The sequence below is a fragment of the Canis aureus genome, chromosome 5 (assembly GCF_053574225.1).
Source record: "Canis aureus isolate CA01 chromosome 5, VMU_Caureus_v.1.0, whole genome shotgun sequence".
Lineage (NCBI taxonomy): Eukaryota > Metazoa > Chordata > Mammalia > Carnivora > Canidae > Canis > Canis aureus.
Genome location: NC_135615.1, coordinates 14,086,568 through 14,101,048, shown reverse-complemented (window position 1 = coordinate 14,101,048; position 14,481 = coordinate 14,086,568). Strand labels below are relative to the sequence as shown.

Genomic DNA, 14,481 nt, shown 5'->3' with positions numbered 1-14,481 from the left:
CAGTATTAGTGTATTATTATCTGAGTATGTCTTTACTTTGGTTATTAATTGATTGATAGACTTGGCAGCTCCCACATTAGGTGCATAAATATTCATGATTGTTAGGTCCTCTTGTTGGATAGACCCTTTAGGTATGATATAGTGTCCCTCTTCATCTCTTATTACAGTCTTTGGGATAAACTTTAATTTATTTGATATGAGGATTGCTACCCCAGCTTTCTTTTGAGGACCATTTGAATGGTAAATGGTTCTCCATCCTTTCATTTTCAGGCTGGAGGTGTCTTTAGGTCTAAAATGACTCTCTTGTAGACAGCAAAATAGTCTTGCTTTTTTATCCAGCCTGATACCCTGAGTCTTTTGATAGGATCATTAAACCCATTCACGTTCAGAGTTACTATTGAAAGATATGAATTTAGTGTCATCATAACCTATTCAGTCCTTGTTTTTGTGGATTATTTCTTTGGGCTTCCTCTTTCTTTTACAGGGCCCCTCTTAATATTTCTTGCAGAGCTGGTTTGGTGGTCACATATTTTTCCACTTTCTGGCTATCTTGGAAGCTCTTTATCTCTCCTTCTATTCTGAATGAGAGCCTTGCCGGATAAAGTATTCTTGACTGCATGTTCGTCTCATTTAGGACCCTGACTATATCCTGCCAGCCCTTTCTGGTCTGCCATGTCTCTGTGGAGAGGTGTGCTGTTAATCTAATATTTCTCCCCATATAAGTTAGGGATCTCTTGTCTCTCGCTGCTTTAAGGATTTTCTCCTTATCTTTGGAATTTGCAAGTTTCAGTACTAAATGTCGAAGTGTTGAACTGTTTTTATTGATTTGAGGTGGGGGAACCTCTCTATCTCCTGGATCTGAATGCCTGTTTCTCTCTCCCCAAATTAGGGAAGTTCTCAGCTAAGATTTGTTCAAATATGCTTATATGCTTTCTGGCCCTCTGTCCCTCTCAGCATTCTCTGGATCCCCAATTATACATAGATTTTTCCTTCTGAGGCTGTCATTTATTTCCCTTAACCTTTCCTCATGGTCTTTTCATTGTTTTTGTCTTTTTTTTCCTCAGCTTCCTTCCTTGCCATCAACTTGTCTTCTATGTTGCTCCCTCTTTCTTCTACCTCATTAACCCTCATCGTTAGGAGCTCCAGTTTGGATTACATCTCATTTAATTGATTTTTAATTTCAGCCTGATATAATCTAATTTCTATAGTCATGAAGCCTCTTGAATCCCTTATGCTTTTTTCCAGAGCCACCAGTAGCTTTATAATTGTGCTTCTGAATTGGCTTTCTGACACGAATTGCAATCCAAATCTGTAATTCTGTGGCAGAGAGTACTGCTTCTGCTTCTTTCTTTTGTGGTGAATTCTTCCTTCTACTCATTTTGCTCAGTGGAGAGTGGCAGTATCAGCCAGCTGAGTCAAGAATATCAACCATGATCTAAGTAAGTTTCAGCCTAGATGATTCTGATGAGGTCAGAGATGAGAAATTTAAAACAAAGATCAGAACAAAATAAAACAAAAGGACCACTAAAGTGAAAAAACAAATTTTAAAACAAAGTAGTAAAAAAATAAGAGGCCAAGAATCCCAAAGAAGAAGAAAAAAAAAAAAAGAAAAGGGAAATAAGGAAGAGGAAAAAAAAAAGCAAAAGTAAAGAGGAAATAGCAGAAAAAAGAAAAAAAAGAAGAATAAAAAGGGTGAGGAATGGGCGATGGTGGTGGTGATGTAGTTGTAGTGGAGGGAGAATGTAGTCTACCTGCGGGTCCTAGAAGGTTATCCTCTTGGTTCTGAGTGTATTAAGTTCTGTTTGTTAGAAGATGCTCAGTCCCAAATTTGTATAAACCAGAAATACTTGTAGAGGGCCCCAACATTGATCACCAAAACATAAATGAGATAAAAGAGGGGGGCAGAATGGGAATGAAGAGAGAATATAATCTCACAGAATGAACCAGCACGGTATACCACTTGTTCTGGGTGCATGCTGGTCATGTTTTAGAAGGTATTAACTCGTGCCATTGTAGAACCAAATGAGGTAGAGAAAAGGAAAAAACACAAAAGAAAAAAGGCATATCTCATTTATCTCCCAAAATTAAGTTGAGTATGTTGAAGGGAAACTAGAAGTGGAAAATATACCTAAGACGTGTAATTGTAAAAATATGAAAGTCAAAAAGGAAGAAACTTAAAAATGAAGAGGTGGTAAAATATTTTAGTTAAGGTGGGAAAAGAGAAAATTGGAAACTTACAGTCTGATATAAAAACTAGTTGTACTGGAAAAAAAGGGGGGAGAAAGAGGGGTGCCCTCTAGTTCTATATACTGTAGATCCCTCGACTTCCCCTGGAGCTTTCCAGCGCTGCTGGGTCGGGAACTTGCTCTTCCCCTGTCCTTCCAGCTGGTCTTCTGGGGGAGGGGCGGGCTGTGCCGATTCTCAGGTGTGTGCACCTGCCGGGTGCAGGGTCGGGGGGAGCCGACCACCCCGTGAGGCCTCTGTCCCCTGGCGGCCCTGCTCCGTCCCAGGCACAGGGTGACACCAGGAGGGACAACCCCACCGGCGGCGGCCAGGTCTCCCTGGCCCTGGAGGGCGCCCCTCGTCCCCGCAGTGACTCCCGCCGTCTCCCAGTCCGCAGGGGCCTGGATGCTCCCGGGGCAGGAGCGTCCTCGCTGTCCTGGGCCCTCCCCGCCTCGGCCTGTCCCGGGGGGAGCAGGATCCCGGCTGTGTCCCCGGCGCCCTGGGGTCCGGGGCCTGCACTGCTGGAGTCGCGCTCCCGGGGAGCCCCCTCCGCCCGGAGCCCCGCCCGACCCCCCGGCTGCTCCCCGAGGCCGCGGGGCGCGCTCCAGCCCTTTACGGAGATGGGCCGGTGTGGGGGGCGCTCTCCCCCGGCGCCCCTCCTGGGTCAGTGACCCCGGGACCTGGAGGTCCCCCCCCCCGGGATCCCGCCCGGGGTCCCTGCTGAGCGCCTTTCCTGGGGAGGAATCCGGGGCGGATTGTAAAGCTCCCGCTGGTCCGGGGCTGGGCTTTCCCGCCGGGAGGCTCCCCGCAGGCCTTAGCCCGGCTCCTCCGGTGCCCCTCCCCACTGACTCTTTTTTTTCTTTTTTTTTTCTTTTCCTCCTTCCTACCTTGTTAGAAGCGGAAACCCTTCTCCCTGTAGCGTCCAGGCTGTTCTCTCTTTAAATCTCAGGTCGATTTCGTAGGTGTTCAGGTGACTTGAAAGTTATCAGGTAAGTTGGTGGGCAGGTGGCTTGGGGACCCTGCTCCTCCGCAGTCTTGCCGCACCCCCCCCCCTTCACTTTTTTTCCAGTCCATTTTGTCTCTGTTATTCAGATTGGGCAACTCCCATTGTTCTACCTTCCATTTCACAGATTCTTTCCTCTGTCACTCTAACCTACTGATGAAGTATCCAATGAGTTTTTCATTTTGGTTACTGTATTTTAAGTTCTAATATGTTCATTTTGTTCTTCTGTATACAGAATGTTCTTCTGCTTCTATTTCTTTGCTCAGACTTTCTGTTATTTCATTTGTTTAGAGTGAGTGTGTAACTGCTCATTGAAGCATTTTTATGATGCCTGTTTTAAAATCCTTGCCAGATAATTCTAATGCCTGTGTCATTTTGGTGTTGGCATATGTTAGTTGTCTTTTCTCACTTAAGTTGAGATTTTCCTGGTTCTTAGTATGATGAGTGATTTCCAGTTGAAAGCTGGACATTTTGGGTATTACGCTGAGCTCTGAATCTTATTTAAATCTTGTATTAGGGAACCCTGGGTGGCGCAGCGGTTTGGCGCCTGCCTTTGGCCCAGGGCACGATCCTGGAGACCTGGGATCGAATCCCACGTCAGGCTCCCGGTGCATGGAGCTTGCTTCTCCCTCTGCCTGTGTCTCTGCCCCGCCCCCTCTCTCTCTGACTATCATAAATAAATAAAAATTTTTTAAAAATCTTGTATTAGTAGGCTTCTCTGACACTGCTCTGGTGGTAAAGGGTGGACTCAGCCTCATTATTGCCAAATGGGGATTGAAGTTTAGGTTTCTCACTGTTCTTCCCTTGCCACCTGGGAGAGAGGGACTCCTTGTTACTGCAGAGCAGAAGAGATGTAGGTCCCCGCTCTAGGCTGTCTACTAACACCACCCTGAGTGGGAGGCACAGAGATGCCTACTTATTGCTCCCCAGATATCTCCTGATGAGTCTTGGGGGAGGGGTGGCCTCATTACCTCTGAGCAGTGGGGAAAATCTTGCCTCTACACTAGGTTTCCTCTGACACCTCCCAGCAGATGCTTCATTATTACCAACCTGACAAGGTGGCAATCTAGGTTTTCCACTTTGTCTTTGCTCGTGAGTGAAGGAAGAACCATAATGTGCTCTGTGGTGTTTGGCTGAAACTGAGTGGTTATTGAAAGTTGTTTGCCTTGCTAGGCTTCTCCTTTCCTGCTCCTTTGGTGAGAGAGAGCAGACTTTTCTTGAATTTGGGGTTTTCTCCTTCTGTTCCTATTGGTGTTTCCATGTTACCAGTTTTTTTCAACACCCAGCCTGGGATAATGAGGCAAAAAGAAACCCCAAGGAACTCGCTCCTTGCTATTCTTCATGTCCAGAGGTCCCTAGTGTGACTACCTTCTTATCTTTACCTTTTCGAGTCTTTGTATGCTTCACACATAACATCTGGAGAGTTAGCTGTAGTTGGTGGGAGGAATAAGAAAAAGGATGCCTAATCCATCTTTCTGGAAGTAGGATTCCTGCATTTTGTTTTAGAAACATATTATTCCTTTGGGAACATGAAAGGCTATATGTAGATAAACTGTGGATTTCCTTCAAGTCCAGTCCACATGCCATCTTCTCTGTGGAGACTTCCCTTAAGAATTCTTCTGTATCTGTGTGATCACCAACCTCTATTCCTACCTCCATCAGAGCAGTGATATTATTGTGCTGTTTGTGCCTGTCTCTGTCTGCCTTCACAGAAAATAGATAGCACTCAGATTTGCTATGTACTTTTAGATGAGTGGATCCAATGAAAGGACCTTTTATACAAATTAGCAAGCTAGAATTCAAGTCACAAGCTGTGCACATTAGGTATTACGTTTTTTATACAAACTTTTCCAGATACTTATGCCAAATGTTGCTGCTTTGACTTTTGGCCATTTTCTATCATGCGATTCAAACTTATCCTTTAATCTGACCAAACAGGTTACACCTTAAGTCTTATCTAAATATTAATATAACATACACCAGTTGGTAGAAAAAAAATCTTTCCTTATGTTCAAACAAATCCCCAGTGCTCAATAGACTTGAAACTCCAGACACCATGCTTCTTCATATTTGTATCATAGTAGAGAATGCACAATAGAGAATGCATGGAAGGTGAGGGAATTCTTACCTGTAGTTTTAATTTTCTCTGAGAAGAAGCCAGAGAGAAGTCATATGGAGTAGGCATCTTGAAAGAGAGGTGATGGTTTGGAACACCTTACTTGAAATATAGATTAGTGTAGGGGTGCCTGAGTGGCTCAATAGGTTAAGCATCTGCCTTTGGCTCAAGTCATGATCCCAGGGTTCTGCGATTAGGCTCCCTGCTCAGTGGGAAGCCTGCTTCTTCCTCTCTCCCACTCATGCTCTCTCTCATAAATAAATAAATAAATAAATAAATAAATAAATAAATAAATAAAATCTTTTTAAAAAAATCGATTAGTGTGTGTAAGGTTGGGGAAATAAGGGAGAGAGGGAGTCTAGGGCCATTTACAGATTTTTTTTTTTTATTTTTTATTGGTGTTCAATTTACTAACATACAGAATAACACCCAGTGCCCGTCACCCATTCACTCCCACCCCCCGCCCTCCTCCCCTTCTACCACCCCTAGTTCGTTTCCCAGAGTTAGCAGTCTTTACGTTCTGTCTCCCTTTCCGATATTTCCCACACATTTCTTCTCCCTTCCCTTATATTCCCTTTCACTATTATTTAAATTCCCCAAATGAATGAGAACATATAATGTTTGTCCTTCTCCGACTGACTTACTTCACTCAGCATAATACCCTCCAGTTCCATCCACGTTGAAGCAAATGGTGGGTATTTGTCATTTCTAATAGCTGAGTAATATTCCATTGTATACATAAACCACATCTTCTTTATCCATTCATCTTTCGTTGGACACCGAGGCTCCTTCCACAGTTTGGCTATCGTGGCCATTGCTGCTAGAAACATCGGGGTGCAGGTGTCCCGGTGTTTCATTGCATTTGTATCTTTGGGGTAAATCCCCAACAGTGCAATTGCTGGGTCGTAGGGCAGGTATATTTTTAACTGTTTGAGGAACCTCCACACAGTTTTCCAGAGTGGCTGCACCAGTTCACATTCCCACCAACAGTGTAAGAGGGTTCCCTTTTCTCCGCATCCTCTCCAACATTTGTTGTTTCCTGCCTTGTTAATTTTCCCCATTCTCACTGGTGTGAGGTGGTATCTCATTGTAGTTTTGATTTGTATTTCCCTGATGGCAAGTGATGCAGAACATTTTCTCATATGCATGTTGGCCATGTCTATGTCTTCCTCTGTGAGATTTCTGTTCATGTCTTTTGCCCATTTCATGATTGGATTGTTTGTTTCTTTGGTGTTGAGTTTAATAAGTTCTTTATAGATCTTGGAAACTAGCCCTTTATCTGATATGTCATTTGCAAATATCTTCTCCCATTCTGTAGGTTGTCTTTGAGTTTTGTTGACTGTATCCTTTGCTGTGCAAAAGCTTCTTATCTTGATGAAGTCCCAATAGTTCATTTTTGCTTTTGTTTCTTTTGCCTTCGTGGATGTATCTTGCAAGAAGTTACTATGGCCGAGTTCAAAAAGGGTGTTGCCTGTATTCTTCTCTAGGATTTTGATGGAATCTTGTCTCACATTTAGATCTTTCATCCATTTTGAGTTTATCTTTGTGTATGGTGAAAGAGAGTGGTCTAGTTTCATTCTTCTGCATGTGGATGTCTATTTACAGATTTTTAACTAAATGATGATATGTCATTATCCAAAATAGTGAATATGGGAGGAGAAATAAGCTCTTAGGGAAAGATGTGAGTTCAGATTGGGCCATGTTGATCTTGAGGAATGTGTAGGACATTCAGGTGAAACAATCTGATGAGCACTAGTGTACACTAAGCTAGTACCATCACCTGGAGGCACATGGGTGGAACTGTAAGCTGTGTGTGCCTTTGAAATTACCCAGGAGAATGTGTTGAGTGAAAATGGGAGACCAAAGATGGAACTCCTGGGAAACACTAACATTTAAGAGGCAAGTGTAGGAAAAGAGAATTTAAAAAGAGACTGAGAAGCAGTGCCCAGAAAAAAAGGGATCAGAATCAACAGTGTCACAAAATCCAAAGAGGACAAAATTTCAAGGAGATAATAGACAATGATATTAAATTCTGTAAAGGAGTGCAAGAAGATGTGGACAGCAAAGGGAATAACTGAATTTGCAACTTGAATGTCAGGGAGATGACTGAGTCGGAAGGCTGAGTGCCGGGGATTGACATGAGAACAGTGGAAGAGGAAGCGGACACATGAGAGAACGCTGCTCTTTGGAGAAGCTTATCCCGGAAGGAGACAAGTGATTAAGAGATATATGGGAGGGGGCGCCTGGGTGGCTCAATTGGTTAAGCATGTGCCTTCGGCTCAGGTCATGATCCTGGGGTCCTGGGATCGAGCCCCACATTGGGCTCTCTGCTCAGCGAGGAGCCTGCTTCTCCCTCTCCTCCCTGCTTCTGCTCTCTTAGTCACTATCTCTTTCTGTCTCTCAAATAAATAAATAAAATCTTTTAAAGAAAATAAGGTGGGGTGGATTATATTATATTATCAAAACACAGGACAATGCCTGGTACCTTTATGGACTCTCTATAAAATTTTGCTGACTGCATAAGTGGGTTAACACATAAGAACATGGAGAGGATTTGTTTGTGAGGGAATAGGGTTTCCTGAAGAAACAAGGGAAAGGCAAGGGTCACTGGGGAGGAAAGGCAGAGCAGAATGGGGACAAGATGATGGTGAGAGGAGGTGGGAGACTGAACCTAAGATAGCGGCCAGGGAGGGTATAGTGTGAGATGTGACAAGGTTGACTGGCCTCGTGGAGGTTCAGGGCCCATGAGGGAGGCCTGGACCCCTTGGGAAGAGCTGCCCAGTGGTTAGATGAGGAGTGAGTGAGAAGGAGATTTCCATACTAAGACAGGTGGTTGGTGGGATAGGCCCCTGTGATATACCTTAAAATTACCACAAGTCCCTCCTCTTCTTGAGCAGACCCTAGGCAGAAAGATGTACGCTATGTAAAAGGGTGATAAAGCTGCCCTTGGTGTTCCCCTCGATGCCACCAAAAAGAGTCCATTTGTGGGCCAGTGATAAATGCAACAGACAGTTTTGAGCTGGCTGAGCGAGGCCTTGCCTCCGTGTGAGTCCATTAATTTGTACAAGGACTTTTGTTTTGTTACCGTGAGAGGAAAGAGGAGTTTTGCACAGACCTTGGGGATGGTAGGAAGAGGAGGAGGGAGAGAGGCATTGCAGTCATTCCTTTTTGGTCCCTTGGACAGTGCTCAGAGGGTTAGAAATGGATGGAATTGCTTCTTATGAGATTCAGGGCAAAGGGTGATGGTGAGAAAGTGATGAAATTGGGCTTCACAATTTTGTAAGACTCTAAACAGAAGCAGAGCTGTCTGGGATTCAAGGTAACAAGACTCACTGAAGATGTCAAGTTCTCTAGCCCTGGTGATGAGGCAGTGAAGCAGTGGCCAACCATCCCACCCAACCTACTCAGTCCCCATTTGCCTCAGCACAGAGAGCCCGGCCTGCAGAGGTCCCTTCCGATATTTCTGATAGTCCATGAGGAGTCCATACATGTTGCACACATTCCTTTTTCGTTGTTGCTTCCACTCTAGAATGCAATGACTGGTTCCTGACCCTCATCCAGCAGTTTGCCAGCTTCAACAATGGCAAGACAGAGACTCTGCCTCCAGCAATGGGCAGAAGCTGCTGGTGGTTCCAAATAGCATGAAGAGGATGGGGAGGGATGGGGAGGGAGCATTTCCCCCACCTATGCATGAAAAGCAAGCATGAAAATCTAGTACTCTCAAGTATTGGAAATTTGGCAGCACCAAGAGATGTCATCCTGGGAATAGCTCATGGCATCCTTAGGAAGGCAGGGGTCATGGGGAGGCTTCTGCCAGAAAGGCTATGGGGAGCAACTTCGAACCTTCAGGAACCAAGAAAGGAAAGCCAACACTTTGTGGTGACTGCAGCCCACAGAATATTTGTGGACATGTGGGAAGCATCCTGACCCCTAGAAATCCTAGGGGTGGGGGGAAAGTGAATGTGAGATAAAAATTATTTTCTATGATGAAGCCATTGGGGAATTGTGACATGTGAAGCTGAGCATCAGAACAAAGTGTGACTTCTGTTTGTACTTACACATGGTGGAATATTGGACGTTCGGGTTATACAAAGGTGATACAAGATTCAGTCCTCAAGAATTTTTAATGGCTTGTATAGTTAAATGTCTTTTTTTAAAGATTTTATTTATTTATTCATGAGAGACACAGAGAGAGAGAGAGAAATAGAGAGAGAGGGGGGCAGAAATATAGGCAGAGGGAGAAGCAGGCTCCATGTAGGGAGCTGATGTAAGACTCAATCCCGGGACTCCAGGATCACGCCCTGGGCTGAAGGCAGGTGCTAAACTACTGAGCCACCCAGGGATCCCCTATGGTTAAATGTCTTATCAACAATGCACCCCTTCCATTTTCCTTTGGTAAATATTTAAAGCATCGTTCTTCATATTTAAATGTGTTAAAACAAATAGTAAAGTAGCTTCCCAGAGCCTTCCAACATGAGACCTGATACTCTTCATCACGGCTATGAGAAAAGAAAGAGAACACTTACATAATGTTTAAGTGAGAAGCTTCTAGTTGACATTTCCTGTGATGATTAGAACTAAAAGCAGAGGGCTACAACTAGATGTTCGTGGTCCAGCTACAACCTGCTGAATCTTTCATGATGTCACCAGGCAAACAGCAAACCATGGCATTCTGCTTACACATTTCAGCTCAAGGACCATAAATGCGGAAAGCAGACCCAATAGAGGGATCATTATTGATTTACTCAAGCATATAAATTTTAGTGAATAGACTCAGAGATGCAGAACACACACATTGAAAATCCAAGCAAAGTGCTATAGCAGTGAACACAAGAGAATGACAAGAAGTTTAGGTAAGGAGTAATATCATAGGCCCTTGAGATAGAAATAACTTCAGAGATCATCCATCTTGCCCAGTCCTTCTCATACGGCATATGATGTATGTATATCAACAACTCTTTAGAAGTGCAGATCTCTGGGTCTCAGCTCCAGAGCAAAGACCTACTTTAATGGGTCTCACATGGGGCCCAGGAATCTGCATTTCAAAACAAGCATCCTCTGCTGAATAATTTCTATTTGCATTTTGAGACCCACTGTATCCTTCTCCATCCAACCAGGCTGATAGTTATGGAGTGAATCAACTGGGATTCCTTGTTTTCTGGAGTCCAGTTGGGTTCCATGAATGGGAAGCACTGGCAGGAAATGAGGGGGTGGGATATTAACCACCTTGGACACTTCCCTGCTGTCCACAGGTTGGCAGTGGCTATGTTTCTCTACTAAAGGCTGAGTCTTCTACAGCACTCTCTCCAGGTCTCCCTTGTCTTCCCTTTCCTCACTCCTTCAAGTCCAGGGAGGTAGTGGCCAGACTGCACCCCGAGGCCAATGAGATCAGAATCTCTAGGAGGGGATACTGGAGACCCTTACTTTAAAGCTCCTCCTGGAGATTTTAATTTGCAGTCAAGGCTGAGAGCAATGGCTTAGATTAGGAGATTTCATGAAAAAGCAGGTGCTGATTTGATATGTCCAGGGTGGAACCTAAAGATTGTCCTTCTAGCAAGATCTCTGGGTGACCTGTATTGCACACTAAATTTTGAAAAACACCATTCTTGACCAACTCCTTTATTTCTCTTAGAAAGATAAAGTGACTTGCCTGAGAACACCCAGGACTAGAACCTAAGTATCCCAAGTCGAAAGTCAAAGGTGGAGATCTGAGATGACCCCAAGAGATGGCAGTGCAGAGTCAGAAAAATAATACCAGTGGGAACTGGGTGTTCTACTAAAGACTTGCTCTAACTGGGTCACTCCACAGGAAATACACATACAACTCCTGGATGTGTGAGGCCCAAGGAAAAAGGAACTTTCCTAAGGTCTCATAGTAGCAGGTGCAGACAACAGCTGCTGGGATGGCTTTCCTTTGGGAGCATTTGTGAAGGGAGGGAGAACAGACCAGATGATGTCAGCTCTTCTGGAGACTGTGTTCCGAGAGTCCTGGAGTGAGAAGTTCTGCAACACTTGGATCATTAGAAATGTGCTGACTTTGTCACATCATTGGAACCAATCTTTGGGCCGGAAATGACAGGTTCTTTTCCTGTAATTCACAAATTTCCCAAGACTTTTGATTTCTTATTAAACATTGAGAACCTCTTAGCAGATAGCTCCTGTGGTAAATTGTCTGCAAGAATATATGTCTCCTATATCTATGCTCTTGGGTAGTACAGGGCAGGGGAAAATCTTTTTCCTTCTACCTTTCTGGGTTCTTGGCTGGGGTTCTGTAACACAAGACAATTAAAAAGGAAAACAAATGAGTTTATTGACATGTATATTTCATATACATATGGGAGAAACTCAGGGATGAGTAACTCAAACAAGGGGTTAGAATTTAGGCTTATATAGCATCAGAACAAAAAATAGTAAATTTTCAGAGAAGTTACAAGACAAAAGAAAAAGGCTGTGAGTTTCTGGGCAGATAATTATATGGGAGACTAATTGAGGTGAGGGCCAGCCAGTAAAGTTATGGAGAGTTCTCTCATGCCCTCTTTGGCCTGATAAGGAGCTAGGATTGTCGCTGATTCACTTCTGTACAGATTCATGTCTTGCTTTTAGGTAGGTGGGGGAAGCCTTCCTCTCAATTGCTTTGAGCTCAAAATGTCCAAGTGGTATGTTTGGGGGCAGCAAATTCTGCTCCCCCTCAGTAGTCATTTCTCATAGTGACTGTGAGCTTAACCATGTGTGTTGGTTTGTGTGGTGGGAGAAAAAAAATGTGGCATAAGCACAAGCAGACATGTGAAAAAGGCCTGCAGGTTAGGCCTTGTGCTCTCTTGCTGCTCTTTGGAACCCTGTAAACACTGTGTAAAAAAAAAAAAAAATTAGGGCCAGCCTCCCAGAGAAGGACCCACACAGAGCACACACAAGACGACCAGCTGAGGTCAACCTGCCTGCAAACCCCTGGACCTGCAAGTGAGGCTGCCCAGCTGCCGGCCAAACTGCCAGTTGACCAAAAATGTATGTGGGGATCCAGTAGATATGAGCTGACCCACCTGGGAGCAGAAGAATCATCCAGCTGGTCTTGCTCTGAGTCAAATAATTATTAGTTTAAGCAACTGAATTTTAGTGTAGCTTATTAAAACAAAACAAAAGCTGACCAATCCAGCTCCAAACACAACAGGTTAGCCTGAAGTATTATACACTCCTTGAGGGCAGGGCATGTTTCTTAAGTACTGTTTGCGGTGGCAAAATACTGGAAACAGTGGGCTCGTGTTTTATCATATTATGGAGTACCATACACCACAGCCACTAAAAGGAAACATTAGGGAACTTTCCAGAACGCTCGGTGAGACGCAGAGGAGCAGCGGCTGCCCGAGCTGCACCCAGCAACGCGCTCCTTCCTGATCCCCAACATCGTCCTCAGCCCTCTCACCGGCTGTAGAAAATGGTGAAAGAAACCACTTACTATGATGTTTTGGGGGTCAAACCCAATGCCACCCAGGAGGAATTGAAAAAGGCTTACAGGAAACTGGCCTTAAAGTACCACCCTGATAAAAATCCAAATGAAGGAGAGTTTAAACAGATTTCTCAAGCTTATGAAGTGCTCTCGGATGCAAAGAAAAGGGAATTATATGACAAAGGAAGAGAATAGGCAATCAAAGAAGGTGGAGCTGGTGGTGGTTTGGGCTCCCCCATGGACATCTTTGATACGTTTTTTGGAGAAGGAGGCAGGATGCAGAGAGAACGGAGAGGTGAAAATGTTGTACATCAGCTCTCAGTAACCTTGGAAGATTTATATAATGGCGCAACAAGAAAACTAGCTCTGCAAAAGAATGTGATTTGCGATAAATGTGAAGGCTGAAGTGGTAAGAAAGGAGCAGTCGAATGTTGTCCCAATTGCCAAAGTACTGGAATGCAAATAAGAATTCATCAGATAGGACCTGGAATGGTTCAGCAAATTCAGTCTGTGTGCATGGAGTGCCAGGGCCATGGGGAACGGATCAGTCCTAAAGATAGATGTAAAAGCTGCAACGGAAGGAAGATAGTTCGAGAGAAGAAGATTCTAGAAGTGCATATTGACAAAGGCATGAAAGATGGCCAGAAGATAACATTCCATGGTGAGGGGAGACCAAGAACCAGGATTGGAACCAGGAGATATCATTATTTTAGATCAGAAGGACCGTGCTGTTTTTACTCGACGAGAAGATCTTTTCATGTCTATGGATATACAGCTGGTTGAAGCCCTGTGTGGCTTTCAAAAGCCAGTATCTACTCTTGACAACCGAACCATGGTCATCATTTCTCATCCAGGTCAGATTGTCAAGCATGGGGATATCAAGTGTGCGCTAAACGAAGGCATGCCAATTTATCGTAGACCATATGAGAAGGGTCGCCTAATCATCTAATTTAAGGTAAACCTCCCTGAAAATGGCTTTCCCTCTCCTGATAAACTTTCTTTGCTGGAAAAACTCCTACCGGAGAGGAAGGAAATAGAAGAGACTGATGAAATGGACCAGGTAGAACTGGTGGACTTTGATCCTAGTTAAGAAAGATGGCGCCATTACAATGGGGAAGGATATGAGGATGATGAACATCAGCCTATAGGGGTGGTTCAGTGTCAGACCTCTTAATTGGGCCAGTGAATAACACTGCAGCTGGCATTTTATATGCAGTAGTGAATGAGTGAAGGACTATAATCATAGCTCACTACTTGCTATTGTTTTTGTTTTAATATTCAACTATAGTAATGTTTTAAAAGTTAAATGAAGAATAAACTCAAATATTAAAAAAAAAGAAACAAACATTAGGTCATGGGATGAAATATATATATATATATAATGAAAATTAAAACAAAAACCCACACACATTTTGGCCAATGACAAAATCCCATGTAATATTTTTGTATTATTATGCAAATGGGAAGAAAAATATGAGCCAGGTGGAAATGTTGGCAGGAATAGGGAAAGATAACCAAAGAGAACAAAGGAAAGGAGAGTGTATTTAAGTATTCCAAAATATATATGATCTTATATAAGAGTATATATATTTTTTCATGCCTAACCATTTCCTGGAGAAACAAACATCTTAGGTGCTAGGATTTCAGCTGACTCTTTTTTTTTTCTTTACACTGTTAGGAATTGTTCAAATTTTATAT

The 14,481-nt window shown here is 43.6% G+C and overlaps 1 pseudogene; it reads left to right on the top strand.

The window, feature by feature from the left end:
• The first annotated feature begins 12,755 nt into the window (after positions 1-12,755).
• On the top strand, positions 12,756-13,957 carry LOC144313332 (dnaJ homolog subfamily A member 1 pseudogene; annotated as a pseudogene).
• Positions 13,958-14,481: the final 524 nt, after the last annotated feature.